General features: G+C 36.4%; 2 protein-coding genes across 3 annotated transcripts in view; one reads left to right on the top strand and one right to left on the bottom strand.

Moving 5' to 3' along the window:
• The window catches only part of MCPH1 (microcephalin 1), a 118,706-nt gene that overhangs the window by 61,853 nt on the left and 43,280 nt on the right, over positions 1–13,573 (top strand). The gene's annotated exons all lie outside the window — the stretch shown is intronic.
• ANGPT2 (angiopoietin 2) overlaps positions 1–13,573 on the bottom strand; it is a 41,418-nt gene that overhangs the window by 19,984 nt on the left and 7,861 nt on the right. The gene's annotated exons all lie outside the window — the stretch shown is intronic.

Genomic DNA, 13,573 nt, shown 5'->3' with positions numbered 1-13,573 from the left:
TTATAATAAGGTAGCCTGCTTTCAAGGAAAGTAAGGCAAAAGAAGTAGCAAGGAGAAAATTAAAGTAGCCTTTTGCATAAATCTTTCTTTCTACCTGCCTGGACTATGAAAAAGCAGTCTGGTTTTTCTTCACATTTCTTTATTTCTTGTCGGAAATTGGAAATATCTCACAGTTCTTTGATGTGTCATTGCATATGTTTGAATTCATGAAAATCCAGGCCACAAGACTTCATCTTTTTCCATTGACTGAGGAAATTTCTAGAACCAAATTTCTACTTCACTCCAACACATTTCTATCAAGAGAACCATAATAAATTTTGAGCTTCATGCTCTACCTACAAAGAGGATACTAGCTAATAAAAAATAGCTAGTGTCATCAAGCACAAATGGTAATACATCACCAATTCCTAATCTGAGTAAAACAGGTTGATAACTTGATTTTTAAAAAAATAATATTTTAATGGTTTTATCTTTATATGAATGGTGGCTTGTAGTAATGAGACACTTTGAACTTTGTTTTATGGTTATTTTCTATATCAGTGGGCATAAATTATCTTGTGATTTAATATTCTGTAAACCACTCTTCAGATATAACCATTCCACTTCCAACCAGCTAAAGAACGATGGGCAGATCTATCAGCTTTGAATATTTAAGCTTTTCCCCACAAATATTACTTAAGCAAGGACTGGGTTAATTTTTCTTACTTCAGATCTGTTTTTTAAAAGTGGCAAATGGAGAAAACAGGGTATATTAAGAAATCAAAACCTCTAAAACTGGTAGTATATTCTTACATTTGAAGTGACCACTATTCCTTGATGCCCAGTGTGACCAAACTGTCAAAGCAGCATTTGTTTGTTTACTCCATCTCCCCATGCAGCTGGTGAACTGCAATGCTCAACAGGGAGATTTCTGACCCGCCATAAACTTTGACCCACATCTACTCTTCTGCTCCATAAACATACTTCTCTTTCTACCACAAAGATGTAAAGCCAGTCTTTAGGAAGCCTTTACATGCTCTTTGCATAATGATCTTTTTGAATACTAGAATTAAGCCTACAAGCAACTGGATTTTGGCATAATAATTGTATGTGGGTATTTTCAATTGCCATCATACTATGATAATTAGAGTTATTCACTATTCATAGGGTTGATTCTTAAGTGTTACCTTTTGCTCCATGCTATTCTTCATTTTCAAATGCTTCTCCGCCCATAGACAAATCTTATTTGACCAAACATGTTGGAATTTTTTTAAGTCTTTGGTGACATCTTTTATGTCAGCTTCTTCTTTTATGTTGGACAACAATCAGTGACTTTTAATTGAGTAGTAGTAGTAAGGTATCTTTAGTCCTTGATCATTACACTGTGAGATGTCAGAATATAGTGATAATTTATTTTAAAAAGCAATGCAAATTGATATTTGGTGTGCCATAGTCAAAGGACATTTGCAAAATTCTGCAGACTTTTACATAGATCAAAATAAGTAATTTTTCACTGAAGTGAGATGGCCAAGAATAACAGCTAATATGTATCCCTCTGAAAAGGCTAGATATCTGGGAATTAAATTATTTTTAAATTTAAATTTAAAATTTAAATTATTGTTATGAGTCAAATTAACTTTAGCAACTGAATCTGGAAGACTGGACATCATTATAGATAACATTGAAAAAAACTTTGCACAAATGCAGCTCTGTTAAAAGATTATGAAGTGAAATCTCCAGAATGCATTTTATTTGCCTCAGTATACAGTTAAGTAAGGAAACACCTTTATCGAGATCAAGGATATGGCTTCACCTGTCAGTGCATTGAAAATATTGCATCATCTTTAATTTAGAAAAAAAAGCTCAAAATTAAAAGGAAGACAGTAATAAATAGATCAACAAAGAAAGATTGTTCATGAGCTTTGATTCTTTCATGAAATAGTTGTGGGTATTTAACCTCATTCTTCAAGGTTCTTTGTTCACCAAAGGGAGAGCAGAATGAGAATCTGAGCAAAGTCATCTCTGCATATAGGATTGCAGAACTGCAGGACTTCTTTGAAATTGTTATCACTGAGTTATTCCAAAACACACTACTAGAAAAGGAGTTAATTCTGGGCTTAAATGTAAGGTAAACATTTTATGGTGGGCTTAGGCAATTGCCCAGTTCAAACACACAGATGTAAGGTTGCTCTGAATGCAGTATGCAAAACCCATGATTACAATTTAAGGCATCTGGTGGTTCTGGTTGCCAGATTTTTATACCCCTTGTCACTGTACTTGTAACCTTGGAAAGCAGTTTTGTTTGGACACACAGATCTGTATTTTCATAATTTGTCTTATTTGAATATCTGTAAGTATAAGCATATTTCCAAGTATCTGATCTCTTTCAAATAATTTCTTATTTATGTGGGGATTTCCAAATCACTGAAGTATTCTCTTGACTCCAGTTTTAAGTTTGTCTTCACATCTGTTTTTTAACTTAAAAAATATTAAATGTGTAATTTAGGGAATATGGTATCTGTTCTTACTTGAAAGCATGAAATGTGAATACCAAAAGGGATTTCATATTTAAAGCCAGTTTTATTATCTGACTCATTTATTCTAATTTGGAGCAACATGAAGCATCAAAATTATAATGACCTATTTAGTGGCTTTGGAGCTTCTTGTGGTTTTTTCCCTAAAAATCCTATAAAGCATGATTACATAAAACACTTCTGGTTTTTTCTTCATATTCACTAATCCTCTCCCACTTTTGTACCTTCTCTGCATGTACACATCATAAAATCTTTTTCCGACCTGAACCAAGATAATGCACTGATCCCTCTCTGCTTACTTCCCCTCTCTCTTCATCATACAATGCAAAACTGTAGTAAGTAGCACTTTTTACAGCTACACCCCTACAACTTTTTCTTAGTGGCAGGTGCTTACTTTCATCCTTCTTCAAAAAGTAAAAGAATGACTTTCATCCAAAATGCCTCACCATCCTGCACTGACCTTAGCGACAGCAGAACTTGTTCCCACTCATAGCCCCGGCAAGAAAAGCCCTTGGGTTTCACTGACAGGGTGGTGGAAGAACTTTTTTAACAGGGCTCCAGTTCCCACAGCCACGACTGAGCTACACTGACAACACTGAGGATTAGCAGCCATTTTTGCAGGACTGCTGGTCTTTGTGGCACATTTCTTTGTAGAAACTATTCATCAGCTCCTGCCAAGGAGCCTCCTTTCTTTGTAAGCAGTAGCACACTCAGTTTCTGAAGGGGGAAGAATAGCTTGGGTAAAAAAGAGGTTTGAAAGAGGGAAGGACATGGGAATGAATGCCTCATTCCCCAGCCATCAGACAGGAGGCTTGGTAGTTTGAACAGCATGTCTGTCTTCTTCAATATTTTGCTCAAATCTGGAAGGTGAAACAGGGATTATTTGCCAGATTTCTATCTTGCCACGGCACTAGCTATGGTTTAATCTCTTTTTGATTCAGATCATATATGAATGTTATGAGAACTGTGTTAACCATGATTACATTGTGGTTATTGAATAAAATAAATGTTAAAACCTAGTAGCTGACTATTAGTGATGCATTTTCAGAAATTTTGCTTTTGAGGGAGTAAGTTGATCAATGACTATCTTAAAGATAATACAAGGGAGAGGGAATGTTTGAAAGAAGGACTATTTAACTGATAGCATTTCAGTGATTCTTCTTGGAATTTTTTATTAAATATTCTATCTTTTGTGTAGGAATTTGGCTGGCATGTATTCTTGAACAAAGTATAAAAATGAAAGCACAGATGGGAAAAAACATGTCTCAAAATATGCTTAAATTGCAAAAACAGCTGGGAAAATTGAAATACTTTTACAGTTAAGATTTGTTACAAAGTTATAGTGATGGATTTTTAGAGAGAAAAAATTCTCTAAGGTCACCACTTTGGGACTGCATCATGTTTTATTACTTCAAATCACATAAAATCATAAAATTTGGCGAAAATACTCCAGCTAAGTTGCCAAAAAAACAAGGACAGGTCAATAATATTGCAGCACATTCCAACACATTGCTTTTATAGCCAAGGCTTTTTTTTCAAACAAGCTTTAAATGGGCAAGAAAGGGAAGACATCATGTAGAGTACGCACTAAAAGAAGTGTATTTTCTAACCATTGGTAGAGATACTAATAATCCATTGTGAAGAGTTATCAATACTCAGTCAAATGAAAAACCTTCCTGATTGTATATTTTGTGTCCATACTAAAGAATTTTTCAAAGAATCAGCAACTTATTTGTGCATTTTATAGACAATTGAATTACCATTTTTTTTCCATTTTATGTTATGAATGATGTCTTGCATTTGTTCTTTGCTGCCAAATGTTTAATCTATACTAATTAAACAGTCATGTTCCTGGCAGCATTTAAGCTCCATACATACATCCCTCCTTTGCCCAACGCTACCCCAAATTAATAGTACAAGTAGTGCTGGGTGCTTGTTCTATTTTATAGAATTTGTCAGTTATTGGAGCAGGCTTTCCAAATAAAGTTTGGTGATTTTCTCAATGTTTATAGTCTGATTCTGTCAAGTCTAACATTTCTTTTCAGCAAGAGGTAATGTTAATAATGAGTTTCTATACAGTGCTGTGTCCTGTGTGACCAGGTTGTGTTACAACACATACTGCATGCTTAGTCATCTAATGCAGATACAGAGAAAACTGCAGGGCTAATGACACATATATAGTGATTTTCCTCTAACTTTTGTTTTGGATTTTAAAAAGTGGAGTAGATCCAGTAGAAAACCTAGCAACAAAAGATACATTTACAGCTAGGCACCTTTTAAATATCCATGGAAGCTACAGAGTTTGGTATATTGTAGATGCCTGGGCAGTAAGGAGCTAAATGTGTTGTTCTCAAATGCTAATGGCTATTCAAGTGGGCAAGTAAGAACAGGATGTGGCTAGAAAGAGGGGCTGTCAGAAAGTAGGGCAGCACCTTTCTGGAACCCACTTCCTACTTCTGGTCTGTGGTGACCACATCAGCAGAATCAGGGTCAGGAATTAGGCATGAACTGTCAGCTCAGGGTCAATCCAGTAGAGGGGGATCAAGACCATCAAAAGACCCTCAAAGACCCTCAACCCATTTCCAGAAAGGTCCAGAAGAATGGACTGCACCTGCTCACTTATTTACACAAAGAGTGAGAAACCTAAGTCCCAGGAGAGGGAAATTTACCTATAAAACGGTGCCACCCCTACAAAGCTTTGGTGGCACCACCAGGACCTTGGACACCCTATTGGCTGGGTCAGTGCTGGACCCAGAACTGGTGATCCCCTTTCCTCTCCTATCTCACTTCTCTTTATAGGGGCAAACATATTTCCATGCCAAGTGTGTAGTCTGTTGAAAAAACTTTGTGAGCGGTTTTCTTTTGGACCCCTTTGGGTTTTGCCACTCTTCTTTGACCAAAGGCATTGAGAAATTTTGAGTACTCCCTTCCACAAAGGAGTGACATGTTACACATATATTAAGCTGTCAAAAACTTTGAGTTATAGTTCTCACATCCCTGATAAAAATGTCATGAGCTTTATTTAGAACTTATCTTTGCAAATTTAAACCACTTGAGTTTAATCAGCTCTTCCAATGCCTGTGGTCATCATCCAGGTGCTTTTTTCACCAAGATGTTCATTATACACACAAAAGCAAGCAAGATGGAAATTTTACTTAAGCATCCATAAGCAGATTTGCTTAGTTTTAGTAACTGGTCAAAATAAGAAAAGCTGAGTCTCATTAGTTCCTTTGGGAATACTTTTTCAGAGTATAGATGCAACCTTCCTGCTTCTCCAGATATCTTGAGGTATCTTTAACCTAGTAATGCTTGGTCTTAGTTGCCCTGCCCTTATTTCAGAGTGGCAGTGTTCTTTGGATTGTGGCCACATCTGATTTCTTCATGAGTCATCTGAAGTAGAATTTAGCCCATAATTTGGACTGGGTTTTTTTTTTTGATGCTGTGTCAATGTGCAGTTTTCTGATTGTAAAAGGTTATCCTTATATGCCACAGAATCCTTAAATTTCTCATTCACAGATACATTTTTTTAATATAAAGACAAAAATGTAGGTTTTTTCACAGACTATTTTAACAGACTTAATTTTCAGTTAAAATACTAAATATTTAAATTGTTTATTTGTAGTATAATTGCAGTTTGTACATTAGGAGGGTTTTCTTGGTATCAGCCACCTTGGATCCTACTGGATATGAATAACAGTGAAATGTTATCCAGTAATGTACTTTTTAAAAAAGAAGGAAACACTGCCTCAATTTCATCACAGCTGTTCAGGTAGGCAGTATTTTACCAACATATAATGCCACACATGCTCCTTAATGTGCGTGTGTGTAACCATATTGACAGGCACTCCATCTGTGCTTGTATTTGTATTTCCACATCACATGAATACATCGGTGTTATGAAGGCAAAATATTGTCAAAATTTCAATTTTGCAGACAGTTTTGTTCTCTTTAAAATAGCTTTCATACTTATTTTCAGTCTGTCCCTGTTCCTACTGCTTCAAGTCAGGATGGAAATAGAAGAATCACTACCCTTTCCAAGAGTCATTTATCTTGACAGACCTAAGGGAACACATTTTTAAGGGCATTGCATCAATCTCCATCAATCAGACCTTAAGCTATTTTAAAGCAACTTTTAATAAAATAATTTATTTCTTCATGTTTTCTGGAACTAAGTTATCAATTTTAGGAGTCTGTAACTTTTGGAAAAAATTAGTACGCTGCAGAAATAAGAGCGTCTGAAAAAGAGACATTTAAAATTTTCTTTTTTTTCCTTTTCCCTAGAGCAGGAAGTCCCAATGGTCTATGAGTTATTTCTCAAGGGAGGGAAAAAAATCTTTTGGGAATGTATATGGGAATGCTTGAGATGTCTCTATGCCCCATCAAACATGTCTGCCTGTCCAGACCTCCAGCTAAGATTTTTCTCTTATCTCCTTTTTCTGTCAGCAAACAAAAGGTGAAAGTAACATCATAAATGAATACTATCTGGAAGTGAGCTGTGATTTACTGGAAAATGTTGAAGCTAAAATTGTGTAATAAAATACTAAAGGTTTAAATGCTAACTCTTAAAATAGTAAACACAGACTTTGAAGTAAATGATATGCAGATGGTTGTGGTAGGGACACTTGTGCACTAAATGAAAGCTTACCAGCCTATTCTCCTGTCTGATTACACTACATTTATAGGAAACTTACACTTTTATAATTTACACTTGCTAGCAGAAGAAAAATATTCCTCCCCTCCTTTACTGGCAAAACTCCACTTAAATAAAAACTAAATTTTCATTAATGTAACATGAAATAAAATGTATGAAATGTCTTCATTTTCTATACAAGTTTATATTCATAAAGAATTACTTTCAATCTGTGTTCCTGAATGGAAGTATTCTGTATATAATTCTAAAAGTTATTACAGGATGATTGAATTTTCTACTGTATGTTCTGAACTAACTATGAAAGTTACAATCCAAGTGATGATGTTGAAAAGGCAAAGGAGCACATAGGAAAAAGGGAAGAGACTTTGACAGCTGAAACGCTCCCAAAAGCTGTGGTATAGCTGAGTTAGTATAGACATTCCAGACGCTTATTTTGTCCATGTAACACTACACTACTGCTTTCTTACCTACACATGTGTGGTGTCATTTGGAGGATGACATGGGTTCTTTGTACTGTAAATGATACGTGTACTTTCTATGGTGCATTTCTGCATTAAATTGCAAATGACAAATACTCTTTGCAAAAAAGCACTGCTAATGGAAACTAAACAGTCAACTTGACAAACCGCTTAACAGTGTCAATTTCTATGTAGGTAGGTAAAAAATTTTATAAAAACAAAATTTAACAAGAGTATCTTCAAAATTAAAATCAATTATTTGGTGATTACCCTTACTCAATAAGAGTTAAGGCTATTCATTAAGGCAATAATTTAACATTCTGAATCACCATTTTTATGGACCATAGCTGCTATGGTATTTCTCTTAAAAATCAGGGAAGGAATTCATAAAGTTCCCATTAGTCTAAAAATAAAGAATAAATAAATAAATAGTGTGAGTCATGAATGGCATTTTGCCGAAGTTCAGTAGCACTGAAGCCAGGAAGACAAGAAGCCAGTGATGCTTCAGCCATTCACTGAAATGCATAAAATATTTTCATTATATGCAACAAGCCACCAATACTCAAAATTAGGATTCCATATTTATTAACAGTGTAGGAAATACTGCTAATCAATATTTAAATTTTAAAAGCTAGGTTATGGCATTGGACTATAATTTCCCAAATTGAATATTCAAACAAGCCTATATGTTTTCAATCAGATTTTGGACTTTACCAGAGCAGTGTAAGGATGAGATTGTGCCCTACAAAGATGACATCTGAATAAACACTTGCTGTCCCAGATCTTATTTCTCATAATCCTTTCTCATTTGTCTATTTTTTCCATTCCACTGAGCAACTGAAATAAACTTACTATCAGATATGCTGGTGACATTTTTCATGAAAAACATTGTCTGTGTAGCCTTATAAACTTTGCAAAATATTTAGCAAATGTATCAGTCACACTTAAAGCCATTTATCTTTTTTATCTCAAGCAATATCAAGTGTTTTTTTATGAACTAATCTTTCAATGGGCAAGTCTATTTTAGAGAATAGCTCATGATGTGGTGAAGCAAATCAGAGATCAAGTTTTTGACGAATATGAAGCAAATTCCACTTTTCAAAACATGTTACTGGGGAAGTGAAAAAGAGATAGGCATTTACAGTTCATTCTCAGCATTGCTTTCTAGGGAAGCAGTCATCTTGCATTCCATTTCCAACCAGAAGGAAGAATGATTTGGAGTTCAAGGATCAAACTAGTTAGGAAGCTATGGTACACAATTAGTCCCTTTTGTGAGCTATAAAACTGGGTGTCTCCGGTTTCAAAGCTGTGTTCACAGAGAATCTTTCAGTGTGACAAAAATTAGATTCTTTTTAAAGTTCACAGGTTAAGGAAACTGAAAGCATTTTTAGTAGTTCTTAAGCTTTGCAACATACTGGCATCTAATCATAGTTTATTGAGTTTTTATGAGCTCTTTTTCTTGTAGAAGAAGCCTCAATGATGCTACCAAGTGACAACCAGTCATTTTTGCTGAAGGCCTGACAAATGTTGAATGCTCAAGACTTTGGGGAAGCATATGTCAGCTGCTGATTTCAGTTTTGAGGGACTGAATTTCTTTACTAAGAACCTATTCACTGATTTTGGAGGGGAGAAGAGAAAGTAACTCATGCTCAAGTACTGTCACTCTTTTTTTAAGATGTGCTGCATCTTTCTCACTGTTGTTTCAATTGATAATATTCTAGATGGACTGGGGAAGTGGAGTGCCTGGAGAACTGCTACATTTACATCACCAGCTTGAAAATTCCTCACTTGCTGGACCAAACCTGTTAGAGAACTTCCCAAACTTTCCAAAACACTGGGCAGGGGAAGCAGGATCCAAAAACCAACTAGCCTTAAATATGGCTACAGAAAAAATTAAAGGCTGCCTTGAAAAAGAGAAGCTCAGATGGTCACCTCTGCTTAGTTAAAAAAATTAGGGTCCTTATATGTTCTTGTCAAATGCCACTTATTTATTTCTCTGTACTGTTCCATTAGCCCAGCTAAGAGTCTTTAGTGCAAAAGTTTCTGAGGAATTCCATGCTTGAAAGTTAAACCAGGAAGCTACTGTGTTAAAAGTGGACAAACACAAATATTTGGAAGCAAGATCAGAACATATAGGCAGCCTATTGCAGAAACAAAACATAGTGTGTGATGCAGAAAAAGAATTAAATTATGTAATCCTGATTTAAAAATACTTCTTTTTTTTTGGTCTCAATAGCTGGAATAGTCCATCTAAAAGCAGACAGTTTAAGTTTTCGGAACAGAAACATGAAGACAGGCCTTTTCATCCATCGCTTTCAAAATTTCCTCTTTGTCTCTGGTACCTCCTGAGCACTCAGGTGGTGATGCAAAGTCACCTTTGAGCTGAGCTCCAGTCAGTGCTCCTGAAAGCTTCACACCAGGCAGCTGCCAGTATGTGCCCTTCTAGAAAGACCAGAAGCCAGATCCTCTCAAAACAAACGATGCTATTGGCATTAACCATAAGAGAAGAGGAGAAAGTGTCAGAAAAAAATGTCTGAGAACCAAAGCTGTACTCAATTATAGGATGGATATTTTATGAGAGGACATTGTTCCCTGTCTGTCAAGATCTGACAAGGGCCACTGAAGAGGGAGACTTTTAAATATGCTTTCCAGAGACTCTTGGATATAAAACTCTGCTGTCAAGATGAGTAAGCACATTAGCAGTGGAGAAAGTACATCAATACTATATGCACCTAGCCAGAAAAGAAAGCTATCTATCTTACATTTGAGAGGTGGGCCCGTGCAAATATCGTACATTTCCATAAGGCCAAATGCAAGGTCCTAAACCTGGATCCGGGAAATCCCAAACATAAGCACAGGCTGAGCAGTGGAGGGATTGATGGCAGCCCTGACAAGAAGGACTTGGAGGAGGTGCATGAGAGGCAGAGCACGCCCTGGCAGTGTGTGCTCACAGCCCAGAAAGCCAGTTGTATCCTGGGCTGTACCAAACAGTGCGGGCAGCAGGGCAAGGGAGGGGATTCTGCCCCTCTGCTAGGGTGGGACCCCAGCTGGGCCTGTGCTGCATCCAGCTCTGGGTCCCACAGCATTAGAAGGGATTTGAATGGAGGAAGGCCACAAAGATGATCTATGAACTATGGAGTTGAAGCACTTCTATGAAAACAGGTTGAGAGAGTTGGGATTTTTCAGTCTAGAGAAGGTTTTTAGTGACCACAGAGCAGATTTCCAGTACCTAAAGGGGGCTTACGAGAAAGCTGGAGAGGGACTTTTCACACAAGCATGTAGTGACTGGACAAGAGGGAAAGTAAACTGGAGGAGGAGAGGTTTAAGTAGAAGGAATGTAGAGGAAAGGGACAGCCAGGGAGCTGCATAAGTTTAATAGAAGGAAAGAAATAAAGAAAATGAATCTGTGTGAGCAGGATTTTAAAAGTGCATGTGGATAGGAATAGGGATAGGAATTCTTAATGACAGTAAGCTGCAAAGGGGGACTGGAAGGCTGATCTTAAAGCCAGCTGAGGAAATGAATTCTCTGTTTTGTTTGAAGTTTAAGAAGCATTATCAAGTTGGAAGAAAATTCACTGAGGGAAATGGTGAGTGCAAAGGACTTGACTGGTTGAGACTCTTGGGAGATGTTGCTCCCACATGGACTAGAGAGGGACGAGAGAAAGAAACTGTTTATTTCCTTGTGATGAAAATTATTACTCTTTTTTCTATTCCAGTAGGATCCTTAGTTAGTTAGAGGTAGTCCACATAAATTAGGCCTTAAAGCACATATCTGATTTACTGGTCTACTCCATTATCAACTTCAAATACTTTTTCAATATTGTTTTATTAATACTTAGTTATTGAAATGAAGTATTTTTAGTTTCACTAAGAAGTCAGTGGGAATTTTTCTACTTGTTTGGAGCAGAGCTAGGATTTTGTATGCTGTCCTCAGAGCCTTTTTAAAATAATAAAGTTTACCATAACAAAGAAGCTGAACTCAAGACATGGCTAAGTTTTTTCTAGATTCAAGTCAAATAAACTTACATGTCAGGGGAAAAAAATTATGGTATTTTTAACTATATATTTAAACTTTCTTGCCTAGCTGGTAAACTGTAGTTGACAGAATCCTTGCTTGTATGTGCTAAGATTTCAACAGGGTCAGATTGTTTATATTTGTTGTAGTTTATACTCTTTCTAAGGGCTAGGTTATTGGTCTAGGGGCTTACTTTCTAGTGATTTGAACTTTGTTTCATCATGTCAGAGTAGTTTTCAGAAAACATTCCCAGTAAGGCTCCAGTAGCAGTTACAATAGGGTTTTTTAATTTACTATTACTTTATAGGCAAACATTATATCTGACAGAAAATCTGGCATCAGGATGACAGTTTAACATAAGTGAAAACACAGGGATAGTTAATACGGTCAAAGTTCAGGCCTCACGCAAGGGAGCTTAGGAGGTTTTTAAAGTTGATTCTTTAGAAGCAGTAAAACACAAGATTTTTGTAATTTCTACTTATTCATTTAAGCTGTCTTTTGCCTACTTTATCTGTTTTTTTAAGTTGCACTAAGAAACTGGAAACTAATGTTTCATTTGAATAGTTGAATTACCCTGTTTGTAAAAAATCCTTCTGAAAAGAAAAGCAAAAATAATACAATTTTTTCATTAGGTCTTCACCGGGGAATTTTCTTGAGTAAGAAAACTGTCTGACTGGATAGGGTATCTGTTAATGCAAACTGAAGTATGGCAAGTGTGTTTTCTATTACTACATGTATTTTAGTCTTGATATGCAGCTTTTTCGTGTTTGAATGTTAAGACTTTGCACAGCTGAGATTGTCAGTTGACAGCTGATACCCTGGAAAAATGAGGCTATTGCTTCTTGACTGAATGGCATATTCTCCTTAAGGTGCTGGTTTATATTTCATTCTGAAACTGTGGGTTGGAACTAGTATCTTGCAGGTAGTTACACCTTGTAAATGGAAAATGAGGAAATTGTTGCATAGAACATAATGTAGTACATGGGAAAAGACCTAAAGCAAATATATAAAGTGTCATAACATGATGTCTACAAGTTCTGTCAAGGAAGACAAAACTGAAATGATTTTTAGGTACCAGGGATCAAAATTAAACCTCTCAGCTTACTCAGGTAGCTCCGTGTACATCTGTCCATCAGGTGACACGATGAGCAGAGCCCTGCGGTGCGCAGATGTCACATCACGTGTGGGGAGCTGTATGGGGGCTATGGCTATTGCCCAGGAAATGTCCTTTCCACTTAGCTGGGAGTCTCCCCATTCCCACACCCTGACAGAATGGAACAAAGAGGCTTTTTCCTTCCAGGATCACACACATCAGGTGCAGGCCTGAACCAAAAAGCAAGCATAGCGATGAAGCTGATACGGTGAGTGCAGGAGGTGAATGACTCTTAGTGCCTGCAGTGTGAGAATGAACAGGTCTGCAGAGCTGTTGTCTGGACAGGGCTTAAGACACTGCTCAGTCATTTTTATACTAGAGATTTTCAGAAGATCCTACTATTTTTAAATGGATACAATTATTTTCTCCAAAGACGAGAACTTTTAGGTTTTCTCCCTGTCAAAAAGTTCTTTTCAATGGAGTGATAAAGATCAAACATTTGCTGAGTGTGTTTTCCTGTGATTTTTATAAACAGTTTATTCAAAAAACATGCTAAAACTTTGCTTCTCAAGTACACAAATTATGGCAGATGTGTGATTATGCTGTACCACACTAGAATGCTCTAATAGGATAGTTTTGATTTTATTCTGAACTCATCGATGCTTTAGTACAGATTTTCAAGTGCACACAGCTAGTCCTCATCAATGCTTTATTACAGATTTTGAAGTGCACACAGCTAGTTTCAATCTCTTGCTATTTATATTCCTAAAAGGTATTACACAGTCTAACACTTCAATGCCTAATAGAAGAATTTTAGTAGATAATATTGAGAGAGCAGTAATG

Source organism: Melospiza melodia, chromosome 3, assembly GCF_035770615.1.
Source record: "Melospiza melodia melodia isolate bMelMel2 chromosome 3, bMelMel2.pri, whole genome shotgun sequence".
In the NCBI taxonomy this organism is placed as follows: Eukaryota; Metazoa; Chordata; class Aves; order Passeriformes; family Passerellidae; genus Melospiza; species Melospiza melodia.
The sequence above is the reverse complement of the archived record's forward strand: the minus strand, read 5'-3'. Positions and strand labels throughout refer to the sequence as shown.